Genomic DNA, 15649 nt, shown 5'->3' with positions numbered 1-15649 from the left:
GCCGCATAGCACAGGGAGATCAGCTGGGTGCTTTGTGACCACCTAGAGGCGTGGAATAGGGAGGGTGGGAGGGAGATGTAAGAGGGAGGGGATATGGGGATATATGTATACGTATAGCTGATTCACTTTGTTATACAGCAGAAACTAACACACCATTGTAAAGCAATTATACTCCAATAAAGATGTTTAAAAAAAAGAAAAAGAAAAGAATGGAGGGTTTGTAAAGAAAAGGGAAAAGCCAAAAAGTGCTGGATATAATTGAAGATTTCTGCATTAGAGATTCTGCAGCACTGAAGTACAAGAAAATTGAGTAGGGGGATGAAGATTTAAGAATGTTCAACTTTTTATGAATTTAATTCCTTTCTCCTTTTTTTAAATGAGTAATGGTTAAAATTTGAATTCCTTTATAAATTACTTTTGGGTGATTAACTGTGTTTTTTAAAATGCATCTCTGTACAAAGACTCTCTCTGAAATTTATTACGGTGGCCTAAATAAATTAATACATCTTGAAGGTCTTAGTGGTAAATCACCATGTTTAATTCCAAGAGAATTTAAAAGGTAAAGAAAATTAGTTTCAAAAATATTTTCAACAAGTTGAAATTTATGAAAAAATTTGAAAGATGAGCAGCTATGGGCATACCACCTTATTTTAGCTGATGAACTAATGAATATAGACTTCACACATTTTCAAAGTACTGAACTGCCTTTTCTTCTGTAGCAATCCTCAACCTATACCAGGTTAAAAAACCTAATAATCTTAAATCATGATTTCTTCCCTAAAATCCCCTTTCTACTCATTTATAAATCCTCCTTAACATTATTTTTTTCCTATTGTATTTCTTAGCATTGATTATTTCATGTATTTGATGTACAAATGTACTGAACACTTACAATATGTACAAGATACTTTTTTTTAAAGCTACATGTTAGTTGACTCCTTTGTGCTTGGCACTGGAAGATACACTGTTGGAAGATTCAGCCCCTGCACTCAATTTTCTCACAGGTTAAAGAAGATTCAGACAAGTAAATCCACAATTCAACACTCTGTTATAAAAGGTATGAGAAAGGGTTGCCCAGGGGGTTGTGATTGTAAAGAGCAGGAGAAACTATCTTTTCCTGGGTATGGGAGGATTCCTAGAGGAGATGTTACCTGAGAAAAGGAAGATGAAAAGAAATTGCCAGGTGAATAAGGGATATTTTTTAGCTTTTATTTCTATTCAATTCTCACACAAAAAGAAAAACTCAAAAAATAAATGAAGGTATATGACTCTCAGAGCTCCTTAGGCTCTTTGGTATCTATATTTGTAGCTGGAGATACATGTGCCACAATTATGTTCTAAGTTAAGGGAGTCTGCGTGTGTCATGCATCAAGCATGTAGCGCAAGCTCATGTTAATAAAAATAGCCAGTCAGGCATAATCAAGGTAGAAAAGCAACAACTCACTACATATTCACTGATAACTTTCCTCTAGTCCCCTCTCCTGTGTTCCTTTCACCCACCCAAATGTTTTGGTGTGTAAGCTTTCCTCTCAAGACAATGGAGTCCACAGCATAGCCATCACAAGTTTGAGTGTTGAACAATAAGTGAGATCCCTAGTGAATAATTATACCCAGTTGGAGAAGACTAAACAGTGCTTCGAGCCAGGTGAGAGAAATAGCATTTGGCTTATCTGCTCTGAAATAATATCTGAAAGACTCAATCCATAAAGTTTCCATATGGTTGAAAGCAAGTTGAAGAGTGAACCCTGGGTCTTAACAGTGTGTGTGTGTGTGTGTGTGTGTGTGTCTGTGTGTGTGTGTGTGTGTGTGTGTGTTTTGATTCAACAAATGTTAGGGAGAAACATTTTATGATAGAAAGAGCATTGGCCTCAGAGGCATGGGTTTAAAGTTCTATATCTGTCACTCTCTTGCCAGGAGGCTTTTTTAAAAGCTCATTTAATGACTCAGTTAATGCTTTTTTACATTTGAAAAAGAATGAGCCTTTTTCCAACTTTAAAGTTTGATGATTTTATGGTCACTTTTAGTTGCGGCTTTTTAAGACTCCCCATCTAAATAAACTCTTAGGCTCCATGACGTGTGCCCAACCTAGACATGCCGAAGGGGCTTTGAAATCCTGGCCTGCTTTCAGCCAACTTTATGCATTTATATCAGCTGATTTGTTACTTGATAAAAATGTTCAGGATAATACAGTCACTTTTTTAAATGCTGTAGAAAAGAACACTTCAGAAACAGATTAGAACAGCCATGATAATGGACCAGAGTCCTGAGCCATTGAGCTGAGAATTCTATCTCCCCCTGCATGAGAGAGGCAGGTCGTTACCCTCTACAGCATCTGAAGTTGGGAATTTGCTTCCTACCCCCCTAACTCTGGTAACAGCTTCCCATCAGCTTACCATCTGTGAATGAATCTGGACCTGCAGATTTATAGTCTCAGTTGGTACCGTGTCTTAGGATGTGGAGGACAGCTTGCTTTATTATTCCCTAATGCTGCTTCTTCTCAATCTTAAGAGCTAACTCAAGATTTAGTGAATAATCTATACACACGTTACATGAGCTACTCAGATTCCCTCCCACATCGTGTCTTCCAGACTGAGGAGTTCTTCCAACTGCCTATTCTCAAACCCCTAACCTCACCCTCACCGTCAGCTGAGGACCTGCTTCCTCAGTTGCAATGGAAGGGGGAGGCTTCTGGAAGCCTTCCAGTGCCAAAGGATGCAGGGGAGACGGGTTTGTGCTCTGGTCCAGGAGGATCCCACATGCCGTGGATCGGCTGGGCCCTTGAGCCATGGCTGCTGAGCCTGCACGTCTGGAGCCTGTGCTCCGCGGCGGGAGAGGCCACAACAGTGAGAGGCCCGCGTACAGCAGAAAACAAAAACAAAAAGAAAAACAAAAACAAGAAAGTATTGGGGCAGTAAGACAGGCAGTGGACATGAACAGGCCCTTCATATAAAAACAGAAAGACACCAGTCTGAAAAGACCACAGAATGAAGGACTCCCAACTACGTGACATTCTGGAAAGGGCAAAAATACACAGACAGTAACAAGACCAGCAGCTGTCGGGGGCTTGGGGGCACTCGGCGGGTGAACAGGTGGCCCCCAGGGATGTTTCGGGCAGTGAAATGGTCCTGGGTGGCACTGCAGTGGTGGCTGCAGGTCATCACGCCTGTCCAAACCTGAACAGTAGGACACAGAGAGTGAGCCTTAATATAAACTACAGACTCCAGGGGAGAATTAGGTGTCAGTGCGGATCCATCACTGAGATGACGCGCCACACAGGCGAGACATGTTACCGAGGGAGGGAACCCAGAGGGACGGGCGTAGGGAACTGCTGTCTGCTCGACTCTCCTGGAACCCTAAAACTGCTCTAAACACTGTCTACCAATTAAAAAGAAGAAACAGCTTCTAAGCACGTGAAAATACTCTCAACCTCATTCACGAGTCAGAAAACCCCAAGGGAACGTCCATACTGCTTACCGGGGCCTAGGATGAGCGGGAACACGCCGCGGCCTCGCCCCTTCCTGTCGGGCATCGCGCTGGAGCCCAGAGTCCCCCTGACTTGACCCACCGCACCCCACCCCACGTTTCATGCCGTCCACAGTCTCTACACATGACATCTTTTGATCAGATGACTCACTGTCCCAATTACAAGGTTTCAGTTTCTGCACAGGAAGAAACCAAAACCAGCACAGAGGGGAGGCTCTTCAGTCAACCTCAGGGTCTGCCTGCCTTCACGTCCCGCTCTTCCTGACGGGAGGCCCACATCCTAAGGAGGGAGGTCCTTACCAGCACCTCAGGAGCCTCATCCAGTCCACCTCACGCTGCTCTGAGAGCCTCGCCAACCTCTGCAGCTACCCAAGTCCTGGTCACTTCAGGGCCGTCCCCCTTCCCCGAGTCACTGAGCCACGTGCTCTGACAATGCATTTAAAACCAGGCTCTCGGACTTCCCTGGTGGCACACTGGTTAAGAATCCGCCTGCCAATGGTGGGCACACGGGTTGGAACCCTGGTCCGGGAACATCCCACGTGCTGCAGAGCAACTAAGCTCGTGCGCCACAACTACTGAGCCTGCGCTCTAGAGCCCGCGCGCCACAACTACTGAGCCCGGGACCCGCAACTACTGAAGCCCGCATGCCTAGAAGCCATGCTCCGCAATAAGAGAAGCCACCGCAATGAGAAGCCCGCTCACCGCCACGAAGAGTAGCGCCCGCTCGCCGCAACTAGAGAACAAAGCCCGCGCGCAGCAACAGAGACCCAACACAGCCAAAACTGAATAAGTTAAATAGTAAACAAATAAAAAATTTAAATGAATAAATAAATAAATAAATAAATAAATAAAAGCAGGCTCTGCTTTGTCAGCACTCTGGATTTCCCTTCGTATCGACGGGCAGGATTCCCGTCCTCTCCTGTAATTACGTCTGTGAAGTGCCTTTCCCGAGGAGAACAGAAGCTCCTGGAAGCAGGGAATTGCTTCTGAAGATCACATGCACAACCTGAAGACATTTGATGTTTATGTCAAAGATAAAAGACAGAACACTAGATGGTGTGAAGGGTCCTCGAGGCCAAGAGCCAGGCAAGCAGGACACTTCCTCTGGGGACCCTTCCATCAGCAGAGCAGAAAATGTCCGTGGCCAGAACTGGCACTCAATTCGCTTTGAGCTGAGAAGCACCCATGTAATTACATAGGCTCCCCAAAGAGTAATTACTCCCACATTTAAGAAAGGAGATGGCTTTTCAGGCAGGGAAGGCAAGTACAGTCTTCCCAGCTGGCTGGACTGTGTGTGCTGATGGTCACGATGGAGCTGGGCCCCAGAGCTCTGCTCTCCCCTCAAACCCCCAACCTCACCCTCACCCTCAGCTGAGGAGCTGCTTCCCTGAGAACAGAGAAGCCATCGGAGGGCTTCCCCACCTGCAACCCAGCTCTGCCATCCCCTCCCCACTCCAGGACCCTGGCCCGCAGCTCTCCCCTCCCCCACACACATCTACTGGATCATTCCCACTGTTATTTCTCCCATCACAACACAACACAACACAACACAACATCCTCCCCGGACCTCAGCTCCTACCCCAGCTACTGTCCAGTTTCTATTTTCCCCGTCACAGCAAAATGTCTTGAAAAAGTTGGGACCAGAACAAACCCAGTTCTCCCACTCCTCTCTCCTAAGCCTCTCCGATCAGGATTTCACCTCACAGATCCATCCAAACGCATCATTGGCGAGGTACGACCTCCCCCCAGTGCTGGGCTCGATGGTTAATGGCTCCGCGGAACGGCAACCTCGTTTGTCCAGTCACCCAGGGAACCTCTAAAGTGCTTTCCACATGCAGACAAAACGCTGTGATTAATATTTTAGGAGAAATACTCAGCGTGGAGAATACACTTGAGCTGCTGGAGGAAAGAGGTAGCGGCACAGAAAAAAAGTTTCTGTAACTACAGGAATGAACAGATAAGCTGTTTTAATGGTAGCAAGTATGGGATGAAGGAGAACGAATAAAAACCATTTAGAAGACGACATTAACAAGCCTCACACTACAACGTGGTAACAGAGGATGGAGAAGGACTTTAGAATGAACTCATTTTTCTGGGTAGGTGACAGGCTGGATGATGCAACGATGAGCCGCCAGGGATAACAGCTCAAGGCAAGGGGCAGGGGAGCTGTAAATAATCATTTCTGGATCTACTGGATCTAGTCATCCGAGGTGCCCTTTGGACAAACTCCATAGAGATGCTGGCAAGTGGCTGGACAGAGGCATCTGTCTGGTCCAGGTGGGAGAACTGACAGAGTTGGAGGTGAAAAGCGCCAGAGGGTGAGATCAGACGGGGTGGAGAGTCATGGACCAAGGGTGAAACGACAACACACACAGAGGGCGGAGGAAAGAATCAGTCAGGAAGACAGCAAGGAGAGATCTGTCACAGAAACCCACAGAGCAGACTCTGCAGATGGCAAGGCGACAGTGGTCTGAGGTGACGACTGGCAAATCTCCACTGCTTTGTATGCTGGATGCCAGGTCACCTCAACCGGATCAGGTTCCGTGGAGGGGCAGAACCAAGACCGCAGGCTGCACGATACAATTCAGCTGGGAAACAAGGGATCTTTGCCAGAGACCTCACTGCATGGTGTGTAACGCGAACCTCTGAGATTGTAAGAGACAAAGAGCGAAATTTACTGGAAGGGTGACAAGGCTGTTCTTCCAGATGATCCTCATTGCATCCCTCGACTGAGCACTGAAAACAATGTACCTATGTGACAACGGTGTTCTACTGAACCGACAAGTTATATGCACTGAGTGCTCCCTGGACAGCACGCTCTCGGCTTACAGGAAGCACAAGGAAGGCACCAATGTCAACACGTTAGGGGCTGTCGCTCAGGAAGGCTCACGGCCTACAGCGGGATCCTCAGGGAAACCTTTTAACGCCCGAGAACAAAAGTGCTTCGGCAGGACCATGTAAGTCGAGCAAGGGATGGTGTTTTGCCACCAATGTCAAGAACACGAGGCTTGTACTGTGGCTCTAAGAGGATCGTGGGATCTACACGTAGGACTTGCCAGAAACACTTGGTGCTGACCTGCTCCTCTACGCTTTGTCTAACCACATCTTTTACCTACTCCTACTTTTCCATTTTAACTTTTGAACTATTCGCCTCCCAAGGTGTTATCACAAAGGAACAGCAGCAGATAAATACGAAAACAGCAAAACTCACCAGAGGCTGATTCATTTTCCGCTGCTCTTGGAACAACGTGCAGGACTGTGACAGTGGAGGCGGACCTGGAGAAGGAAAACGCAGGCAGTGAAGCTACGACTGAAGCGGCTCGGGGTGCACGAGCACCCGCCCCGCGCTCCACAGGAGACACCTGTGGGAGACCCGTCCTTTCACCTTCAGAAGGGCCTGTGAGAATAAGGAGGGAGCAACCACCCTCAGGTCTGTAACTCCCACGTGACTGTAGTACCTGAGGGGATACTTTATTTTTCCGTAGCGAGTGTACATTGAATCCTATTAAAATAAACCTCCGTCATTAAATATGAAATTTAAAAATGCTTATAGTTTATCTCTTCCAAGTCTGTTAACAACTTAGATCAGAACATCCACAGGATACCCAGAATAAAGGGACACACTCAGGTGCCTTTCAGTCTTACAATGATTTGTACAAACTTTACAAACTTACGTGCGACGCTCAAAAACATCTTTTATTAAAACTGACTTTAAGTGGACAGAACACCTGCCCTAGGAGTCTGGAGTCCTGTGAGCGACCCCACGTGCACACCCGGTGAGGATCTAGGACAAGTCATCTCCCTCCTCAGGCCCCATCGCTTCCTTCCTCACCCGAGGCAGCAGGACAGCAGCCCTGCAGACTCATCCTGCACCGATTACACTGGGCGACTCCACAGGGCACAACCCAGGGGGGCGGCGGACGCTTACATTAGACAGCCAAGGTGCTGACGCGCCTTGAGACACACGCGCGAGATGCCGAGACGGCGACAGGAGGGGGAGGAGGTGGATCGGGGTTGGACGGAGGGGAGGACGCGGCACGTCCCGGCCGAGCCTGTGGACCCTGCTCCCCCAGGACACCCGGAGCTCACAAGTCCCAGGGGAGCCCCATCCGGAGCAGCCAGCCCTGTCCTCCAGCCCGGCCCCTCCACCTCCGGGAAGCGGTTAAACCCTCCCGGTGGCTCTACTGCGGGCCCTGGGGCGGGCAAAGCCAAGCCCCGGGGCGGGCCAAGCCCCGCTCTCCCAAGCCCTGCTCTCCAAGGGCCGCAGGCTCCACAACCGCCTGCAGGCCTGCAGACGCAACACCTACCCCGTGGGCACTCGCTCACCGGCCCCGGGCTCCCGAGGCTCCAGTCCGGGGGCTGCTCCTCGGGCGCGCTCCTCTCTAGGGGTCTCTATTTTTAAAATATTTATAAGTAACCCATTTTGTAGAAAACACCTATCTTTCATCATAAGAATTATGACACTTTATACTTTCATTCCAGCCTAACTTTTATACTCTGTTTTCTACCATTTGGCAACTTATACCCTACGCCCTAGTCAAACAAAAATCTCCTTTACAATCACTGAAATATACTGTGTTGGTTCTCAAGTCCAGGATGTTCCTTCTGCCTGGTATGCCCCTGACCTTCTCTCCACGTGGAACATACCTACTGACATTCAAAACCTAATTCCAAGACCCCCTCATTGTTGGCATTCTCTTTAATATCCCCTAGAAGGGTTACTGACTCCGAGTTCTATTTTACAAATTTATATTTTTATGATTTATTTAATAGCCTATCTCTATTCGATTGTAATGAGTTGTTCATGCATCTCTCACACTCTCTTTTGAGTTCCTCTGGCCTTTATTTTTTCTTTTATCTCTTACCCATAAGCACAGTGCTTGCCCCATAGTACGTGCTCAACGTGTTGGCTGAGTGAAAAAAGACACCTTTTAGCTCTAATCATTTGTGAAATTTCATTTAAAATGACAGCAGATCACCCTTTGTTTCCTAACTTAATTTCTAGTACTATAGAATGTACACTCAGAACACGGTCAGTGGCCTACAGGAACAGTGTTCTCACTGGACTGCATGCATATAGTCAACCCCCTTATAACTTTCTCTGGCATACAACTGCCAGACATGTTATTAAGAAAAAAAAACAAAAAAAGATGTACCAACCCCTCACCTATTAGAAAACTTCCAGAAGCTCTCCATTCCTTATGGTATCTTTTCTACTTGATTTTTCAAATACCTCTGTCTTACTTAATCTATTCAGAACTGCCTTTTCTACCTTTGGCTTTCATTTTCAATTTCATTCATATCATTATCTGCACTTACCCACAGAACCTAAGCATATTTCAGTTTCTTATGCAAGTTTCCTCACTAGAGGTCAAAGGGGCAAGGACTATTGTGATAAAATATTAAATAAATAGACGATAGAACTTTGTTCTATTCGTCTGGGAAAATTACTACCTGAAACAAAATAATTCTGGAAACTGAAGGGATCAGACCAGTCAGCTTTGTTTACTTCAGACTCAAGTCAATGTCTTGTCTTTACCTGAGCTCTGGTTACATTTAGAAAAAAGTACTGTAAATACAGTGAATGAGCAAGGCCACTATCTGAGACATGTCTGGGTCCTCAGTATAGTAACTGGGGGAATGGTAAGCGTTGGTCAATGTTTGCTGATTGATGACTCAATAGATCTGGTTAAGCCTCACCATCAGAATTCCAGATTTTTTAACAAGCTTCTCAGTCTTTTCAACCCAAAGAAAAAACTAAAGAAAACCAGATGACAAGCATTTCAAATTGTAAAATATCCTGGTTGTCAAATTTAAATAGGGATATCCTGTGCAATGGAGAGGCTGGCTGGTGCCAATTTCACATTTTGTTCTCTAGTGTCCGGACGAAGCCTGCTCTGCCAGTGAGCTGACAGGTCGAGAGCACTCCAGCTTCCACAGACACCCGAGAACTTTCTATTTTTCATGGTGTTCCTGCCTTACCTAAGGGAAGGACTGTATTCACAGTGAAAAGAGTTATGATTAATCACCAATAGAGAGATTCTTCCACTTTCTGGGTGCCCACGTTAAAAGCCTGGTATAGTCAACACTCCCTCTAACATAGGTCGTGTATTGAAATGAGAAAACTATCACCTAATATGGCCAGAGAGATGAAGGGACTTGGCCCAGCTGAGCCCAGGAGACACCTCTAATTCAAAACCTCAACCATTAACATAGTGATTGTGATCAAGGAGACTTGCAGCACGTAAGAGATTCAAAAAGCATATTAATCCACCTCCGGCAACACTGCCAGTTTAAAAGAACGATTAACCTTCTCTCCCACTTGATTCAACCTGGCTGTGTATTATACCACTCTAAATGCTAGCAGACTCTATGCTTATGGCTTCCATTAGGTAGCACTTAGTATACACGAAAACTTTCTTCAAGAAGTAATTACTTTTGAAACCATAAACATTTCAGTTGGGAAAAGAGAAAAAGAAAGGAGGTGCAAGTAAAAGGAACTAGGAAAAAATAAGAAAATACCCTCAAATATAAACATGTTGATTCAAAAAATAATTTAAAGGGGATTTAAATGATACTAGGTGAGCATTTATTCTGTTTCTGCTTTAAATAAAGCATTCTGTTTTATTTGTTAGGTGTTGTACTTGTTTAGTATCTAACGTCTGTTAAAAACCTCTCGAAAGAGATGTATTCATTCTGGTATCCTAAGCACCTATCTGGATGAACAGCACAAGCAATGGGAAGTCATGGGGCATAATGGACCTTGCAAAGGCTCTGGAATCCATCTCTTACTTATGGTCTTTGAGACTCAGGCTCCTCCTCTATGTAGTGTGCATAAAACTTAGTGGAGATAGAACACTAGGGACACAGAAGGTCAAAGCAGGTATTTACTACGACTTTTCAAATATCTTCCTTTAGGAAAACAAATATATTTTATTTGCAATGAGGCTTTCTTGTGAATTTTATTCTTCTAAAGAAAAATATTTTTAGTGAACAATTCATTCGTTTGCCTCCCTGTGCTACTTTATTGACAATACTCAGGTAGGGGTGGTTTTCTCTCAAGCAGTTAACTCCATGTGATTTGTATTTCAGACCTTCCTAAAAGCATGTTTTCCTGCTCTTTCTTTCCACCCCATCCCAGCTCTACTTAAAATATTGTGATCCTCTATTAAAATGCACAGAACCCTGGGAAAATAAGGAGAAGCAAAATGTTTGTCACTGCCAGCTCTGGTATGCATATATCAGAGAATAAATTATAACTGATGAAGACAGAAATGGGACCCATATCTGTCTGACTTCAGAAACCAGAAGTGTAGCTACTACAAGCTGATGAATTGGAACTCAGATCAAGGCCTAGAGTGGAGAGGAGTCTTCTGATCAGAAGGGGAAAGTAAACAAAGGGCAGCGTTTAATTATTTAATAATAAGTAAGAGAATGACTATGGTGTTTTTACAGAACAGGATATAATATTGAAATAAAACCCCCCAAAGTGACACAGAAACATAATGCAATCCTCTTAAGCTACAACCCTTCCTAAACCAAACCATACCATTCTCTTCACACAGCCTGGAAAGTCAAAAGAAAGGGGATACTGATCTGCATCACACTGGCATTAGAAGCAGATCTAGTTTTAATGAAGTTTTACTTCATGGACTGAAGTTTCCCCCCCAAAAGGGTAAGCTTTCTTCTCAAGAAACATCACTGTGTAATAATCAAGGAGCCAGGGATGCTGATATTAATTGTTCTAAGTACAGGGATTTGTTTTGCAGAAAAAAGTACCAATCAGAAAGAGAACTGACCAATAATTACTTAACAAAACTGCTTCAGAAGTAGATTTCTAAATCTACTTTTAGATTAATTGATAGTTAGGAAAATCTTACTAAGTTTATTCATTTAGAGGAAATCTGCGCAAGCCTCTGAAACCAAGAGGTATCGTATCAAAAGAGATAAGGTCACTAGACACTTATGTAAGAGCTACTTCTTCCTCAAATGGCCACCATATAGTCATTTCTATTACATTACCAAGAAGTAACAATGCACCTTTAGGAAACTAGTATGAAAGAAAAACATAATAAAATTTTTTGCAGGTGACTCTCTGATCTCATAGGTGTGTGTTAATTTTCCAAAGTTGGGACTGGATCCCGTCTTTACAAAATGCTCCTTGAAATATCACATTGAAAATCTTCTCTTTTACTCCTTACTGTAAACACTGTATATGTTTTTAAGAAGACCAATAAAAAATATGGACTATGGGGCTTCCCTGGTGGCGCAGTGGTTGAGAGTCCGCCTGCCGATGCAGGGGACACGGGTTCGTGCCCCGGTCCAGGAAGATCCCACATGCCACGGAGCGGCTGGGCCCGTGAGCCAGGGCCGCTGAGCCTGCGCGTGCAGAGCCTGTGCTCTGCAACGGGAAGTGCTACAGCAGTGACAGGCACGCGTACCGCAAAAAAAAAAAAAAAATATATATATATATATATATATATATATATGGACTATGAAATTATTTTTCCAGTAGTGAAATTATGGAGAATACGACTTGCATTTCTACTGTATTCCTGCAAAAAGAGGAAGTCCTTTTCCACAAAGACTGTCATCAATGTTAACTCTGGGAGAGAAGTATTTGTAGTTGTCTCATGCTTTGTGGTGACAGACTCTCACTTTTCCCCGTCTCTATTGTGGGTAACAGGGCACACTTTGGGCTGAGAATTCACGCTGTGGTCGGAAAAGAAAGAAACGAAAAATACCCTCATTAACAGTGCTCTTTAACAAGTTCATCAAATGGGCCTCAGGCATTCTAAACAGCAGCAATTAAAAAATAACTTTAGATTTCATACATTTCTTCCAGTAGGATGAAAAGCTGAGGTATGTTAACTTTAATTTTATGGTTTGGGTGAATACAGAGTTCGATTACTCCCTGTCAAAGCAGAAATCAGCCTTTTACAGGGAATAAGTGCTAATTAAGCAAAACAGAGTAAGCATGTTATATGAAGTATATTTGTTTCTTTCCTGTGCACTTTGGATGCACAAGCTCTAACCACAGTTTCCGGAGCGACCATCAGTGCTCCCTAAGAATGCCAATGCAGTGTTCCGTCCAGCTAGTGGGGTGCAGAGACCAGTCAGAATGCTGATGCTTTCCACAAAGGAGATGGGGCTAGGCAGGCAAATGCAATCAGGGAGTATTATCTCTGTCTTGTGTGCCTGCTACAAAACAGTGTCCTCTCAAGACTACTCTATCCCTTCTTTGCTTTATACGTGTATGTGTAAGTTTGTATATGTAAGCTTTACAAGTCTCTCATAAGAGAAAACTAAAAATGCCCAGGAAAAAGACAAAACTGCTTCAACAGAGAAAGGTCTCTCTGTTCCAGTTGAAGAGGATATAGAGTTAATAACAGGAAATATCCATCCCCTGAAACTGTATGAAACATGGATGCTTCCACAATGTACTCAAGGTCTCACTGACCAGGCTGTAATTTTAATTATTATTTCTTATGATTATGGTAGATTAAAAGTCTCAGTAGTATGCTAAAACTCTTTAACACCTGTTGACCTTTTTTCTTGATAGCTTTCCTCCTGCCAGGCTCCAGCCAACAGTAGCAGTAACAGATATCCAGATCTTAAGAGGATAGAAGTATAATGGTGCACTGAATATGGAAAGGAAGAACCAGTAATGGTTCCTATACATTCATAACGCGAATCAGCATCAAACTAAGGGAAAAAGCTTCCCCAAGAAGAAGTTGACAGCAAATAGTTTCGCCTCTTAATGCACTGAGGAAACAACTTTGAAGTTATCCGTAGCCACCGCTTCTGAAGCGACCAGTAGCTTTGCAACTATTAGTTTACTTGTATTAGATTAATTTATATTAGAGTTTATTGAATGTAATTGCTCACAAATTTTAAACCATTTTGTAGAGTAGTGTTCTGTATCTGTTTAAATGAAATGCTTTCCTAAGCTCAAGATCAGTGTTTTTATGTTGTGTAAATTATGAAATTACTGTGGAATATCTGGTAAACTTGATAGGAAACCCCAGATGTCAGCACTTTGCTGGGCAAGATTTAAAGTGGCCCACACCATTAACCCTCATCAGGAGCAGTAGCAGTGGGCTAAGTCATAAGGGCACGCCCATCCATTACATTCACCCAGGATACTGTGAGTGAGAATCAAAGGGCAGTCAGACAGAGACCTCTATGCTCAGATTCCACTGCCAAGAAATGGCCTAAGTCAGCTCTTGTTGTTGAAGAAAATAACCCTTTAGGAATCAGACTGAATCCTATTTTAAGTTTTAGAGGAGGAAGGATACTATTTAAACATTGATGAAATGTGCCTCTCTTTTTTTATCAGCATAGAAATTTATTTGAATTCAAAATAATATGGTTATATTTAGCATAGTGTAATAATTATCTAAAGCACATATCATTGCTGGCTCTGAAACAGTTCTAAAGATGTCATTCTTTTGAAGTAAAAATATGCAGTAAAAATGTACAAGGAAGCAAAAATATGAAAAAAACAGTTTGCTGAGTATGGGAAGTTGTTACAAGATGGGCACACCAAGATAATCGTAACAGAGTCCAAATTACATAACATGCAGCAAGGAGTTCTCTTGCTTTAACAACTCCTAGAAAATAAACCAGTAATCTCAATGCAAGAATATCACCACTGGGATAACAGGACACATTTTCTGAGGCACACAGGTAGTAATTCACTATACTTCCCCTTTCTCTAATACCTTTTCTCACACCAATTTCTTTTCTTTCCTCGAGGATAGATTTTATCCTGTTGAAAACAATTTTAGTTTTATTTGTAAAGTGGAGTAAATAATATCCTGAGTGAAGTAGGCAGTGTTTTAGCTGAAGATGCTCAGGAATCAAACTTTTGAAAAAGGCCAATCAGCTAGCTAGCTAGCAGTTACCATCAGTGGCTTGCAGAAAAAAAAATATTACAGATGATATGTTTGTTAAATAGATAAAAAGAATAAGCAGTTTAAAATGGGTGAAAAATCCCAGGATCTATTGTGACCTAGACCAGAGGTCCCTAACCTTTTTGGAACTAGGGACCGGTCTCCTGGAAGCAAATTTTTCCGGGGAGGTGGGGCGGGGTGTGTGGGGTTCAGGCGGTAATGTGAGCCATAGGGAGCGGCAGATGAAGCTTATAGCTGGCTTGCTTGCGACTCACCTCCTGCTGTGCAGCCCAGTTCCTAAGAGGCTGCGGACTGGTACCCATCCGAGGCCAAGGGGTTGGGGACCCCTGACCTAGACACTCAAAAGCAGACAGTTGACCTTTGATTAAGCCCATTTTCCTGCGGAGTGAGCCATAAGGGGCTCCAAGACACAGTTTGGTTTCAATGTTTCAGTGTTCACGGCCAGAGGGCAAACTCAGAATGTCTCCTCCTCTTGCAAAAACTGGACCACGAATGAGAAGTCTTTTTTTGAGTAGCCCTTCACGCACGACATCCCTGCAGATCTGATGGGCTTGACTGCCCAGAAGGATTGGGCTCTTCGTGCTGGTAGCAGAGCCTCATGCTAATCCCAGATCCTTAGCCATGAGTGTTGCTCCAAATCCGCCCTGATAGTAACCAGCCAGGTGAACTCCATCCATCACCCCAGGTGCAGGATTGTAAGTGTCACTTGACCAACATCGTCCTAAGCTCGTATTTAGGATTTTAGCCAAGAGTTTTGGGTCAAGCCCTAACCTGAGTCCCAGATTCATAGCTTCAGCAGCTCCAATCCTACGAACACCCAACAGCAAGTGTTTGCAGATCTGCGAAGCCTGGCCAGTCCCAACAGCTCCACGATGCACCACATGGGAGCCCATGCACCACAGCAGCTCAACCCCTCCCATCCTAAATGTGAGGTTGCCAGACCGAGCCGTTCCCACACCACCAGAAACAGGGGCATCCGAGAAAACTGCTCCCATTTTCTCAACTTCTTTGGCCAATTCTCTCAAAACCATAGGATCAACAGTACTGGAATCTATTAATAGTCTTTCTTCACTTTTTTTTGAATTCCATTTGCTAGAGTATAAGCTTCTAGCACATTGATGCACTGTAATAATTCTATCACCTTTTTCGGCTACATCCGCTGCAGAAGACACTACCGGGTTCACTTGCATCTAGAAGCTCTTTGCATGCATCAGGGAACACATCAGCAATAGTGAGTGGCTAGCCATGTT

General features: G+C 44.1%; 1 long non-coding RNA gene across 3 annotated transcripts in view; it reads right to left on the bottom strand.

The window, feature by feature from the left end:
- The window catches only part of LOC308611358, a 175160-nt gene that overhangs the window by 128604 nt on the left and 30907 nt on the right, over positions 1–15649 (bottom strand). For all 3 annotated transcript variants that reach the window (XR_014014851.1, XR_014014852.1, XR_014014853.1), the window contains exon 2: positions 6695–6759. This is a non-coding gene — a long non-coding RNA (uncharacterized lncRNA). The remainder of the gene's footprint in view (positions 1–6694; positions 6760–15649) is intronic.

The sequence above is a fragment of the Mesoplodon bidens genome (genome assembly GCF_964165515.1).
Source record: "Mesoplodon bidens genome assembly, contig: HAP1_SCAFFOLD_72, whole genome shotgun sequence".
NCBI lineage: Eukaryota > Metazoa > Chordata > Mammalia > Artiodactyla > Ziphiidae > Mesoplodon > Mesoplodon bidens.
Note: the sequence above shows the minus strand (reverse complement) of the source record. Positions and strands in the feature narration are given on the sequence as shown.